This window comes from Orycteropus afer, unplaced genomic scaffold (assembly GCF_000298275.1).
Source record: "Orycteropus afer afer isolate SDZICR_OR568_19922 unplaced genomic scaffold, OryAfe1.0 scaffold00058, whole genome shotgun sequence".
In the NCBI taxonomy this organism is placed as follows: Eukaryota; Metazoa; Chordata; class Mammalia; order Tubulidentata; family Orycteropodidae; genus Orycteropus; species Orycteropus afer.
In genome coordinates, this window is record NW_006921645.1 from 3,033,050 (window position 1) to 3,036,117 (window position 3,068).

Genomic DNA, 3,068 nt, shown 5'->3' on the forward strand with positions numbered 1-3,068 from the left:
AAAACCCTGAAAAGAAAAAATTTCCAACCAAGAATTATACACCCAGCAAAATTGTCCCTCAAATATGATGATGAAATTAGGACATTTCCAGATAAGCAGAAATTAAAGAAACTTGATAAAAACCAGACAAACCTCACAAGAGATGCTACAGAGAGTCCTTTGGACAGAAAAACAACAATAGCAAACAACAACCAACCATTAACACATATTATGACATAACCCAGAAACCAACTCAGTTATGGAAGTATCTGAATAAATAAGCCTACAAGATTGTAAACAGGACTCAGATATATCAATTGGCAAATGAGGACAACTACAAACCAAAAAGAGGGAAAAAGTTGTGTAGTTACAGACTTCTAAATAGTGAGGAAGTCAAGACAATTACAAAGTAGAACAGACTGTTCTAAACTTGGGAAGAAAATTATAAATCACAGGGAACTTCAAAGAAAAATGAGAAACTTTCACATCATAATGAAAAAGAGGACAAGCACAAATATTCAGCAAATATTAAAACAATAGCAATGAAGGAGGTGATAATATGATTCATAAAAAAAATGAGATCAGCACAAAAATTATATGGAGCAAAGAATTCAGCAACACGATGAAAACACACATAACAACATGACAGCAACAATTCATACTTGTCAATAATTATACTGAATATTAAGAGATGGAGAGTTGCAAACTAGATAAGAAAACAAACCATCAATATGCTGTCTATAAGAGACATACCTTAGAGAGAAAGACACTAATATACTACAAATCAAAGGTTGGAAAAAGATACATCAAGCAAATGGCAACCAGAAAAAAGCAGGAGTGGCAATATTAATTTCTGATAAAATTGACTTTAAGGCAAAAATCACCATAAGAGACAAGGCAGGACATCATATGATGATTAAAGGATAGATTGAACAAGAGGATATAACCATAATAAATTTCTATGCACCCAATGAAAGAGCCCCAAAATACATAAATCAGACTTTAACAGAATTGACAAGACAAATAGATGATTCCACAGTCATAGTAACAGACTTTAATACACCACTTTCAATCAAGATAGAACAACTAGAAAGAAACTCAACAAAGATGTAGAAGAACTAAACAATAAAATTCACCAACTTGGCCTTATAGACATCTACAGAGCACTTTGCCCAATAACAGCACAACATACATTCTTTCCAGTGCACATGGAACATTCTCCAGGGTGGACCATATGTTAGACCACAAAGCAATCATCAGTAAATTTAAAAACACTGAAATACTGTGAAGCATCTTCTCAGATCATAATGCTATAAAATTAGAAATCAACAATAAAAAGATCAATGGAAAAAGAGCAAACATATGGAAACTGAATAACACCCTCTTTGAAAATGACTGGGTAATAGAAGAAATAAAAAATGAAATAAAAAAAATTCCTTGAATCAAATGAGAATGAAAACACAGCATACCAAAATCTTTGGGACACAGCAAAAGCAGTGATCAGAGGACAATTTATAGCAATAAATGTACACATCAAAAAAGAAGAGCCAAAATCAACACCTTAACCCAATGTCTCTAACAATTAGAAAAAGAGCAGAAAAAAAAAATTCAAGCAGAAATAAATGATACCGAAAATAGAATGATGATAGAAAAAAATCAACAAGACTGCAAGTTGGTGTTTTGAAAAGATTAATAAAATTGACAAACCACTGGCAAATTTAACAAAGGAAAAGAGGGAGAGAATACAAATAACATGTAAAAGAAATAAACTGGGTGATGTCACAACAGAACCAACAGAAATTAAAAAGATTATATCAGGATACTATGAGGAACTGCACTCCAAAAAATTCGAAAATCTAGAAGAAATGGATAGATATCTAGGTACATACTACTTACCTAAACTAACACAGACTTAGGTGGAAAATTTGAACAGACCCATAACAAAAGAAGAAATTGAATAGGTCATAAAAAAATTACCAACAACAACAAAAAAAAGTCCTGGGCAAGATAGTTTCACTGGAGAATTCTGAGAAGAACTGACACTAATGCTACTCAAATTATTCCAGAACATAGAAAAGGATGGAATCATCCCAAATTGATTTTATGAAGCAACCATGACCTTGATACCAAAACCAGGCAAAGACATCACTAAAAAGGAAAACTACAGACTAATATCCCTCATGAATATAGATGCAAAAATCTTCAACAAAATTTTAGCCAATAGACTCCAACAACATATCAAAAAATAATATATTATGACCAAGTGGGGTTCATACCAGGTATGCAAGGATAGTTCAATATTAGAAAACAATCAACATCATCCATCACATAAATAAAGCAAAAGAAAAGAACCACATGATCATATCAATCGATGCAGAAAAGGCATTTGATAAAATCCAATACCTATTCCTGATAAAAACTCTCAGCAAAATAGGAATAGAAGGGAAATTCCTCAACATAATAAAAGGCATATGTGCAAAACCAACAGCTAACATTATTCTCAATGGAGAGAGACCACTCCTCTTGCAAACAGGAACCAGACAAGGTTGACCTCTATCACCACTTCTATTTACCAGAGTACTGGAAGTCCTAGCCAGGCAATCAAGCAAGAAAGGGAAATCAAAGGCATCCAAATTGGTAAGGAATTAGTAAAACTATCCCTATTTACTGATGATATGATGATATGATACTATACATAGAAAACACAAGAGACTCAGCAAAAACACTACTGGAACTAATTGAAAGATTTACCATAGTGGTGGGACACAAGATAACATCCAAATATCAGTTGGATTCCTCTACACCAGCAAAGAGATTGCTGAAAAAGAAAGAAGGAAATCAATACCATTTACAATTGTTATTGTTAGGTGCCGTCAAGTTATCTCCGTCTTATAGCGACCCTATGCACAGCAGAATGAAACACCGCCAGGTCCTGCCTCAGCTCCACAATCATTGCTATACTTGAGCTCATCACTGCAGCCACTGTCTCAGTCCATGAGGGCCTTCCCCTCTTTCATCAGCCCACCACCTTACCAAGCATGACATCCTTCTCCAGGGAATGGTCCCTTCTGACAACATGACCAAAGTAG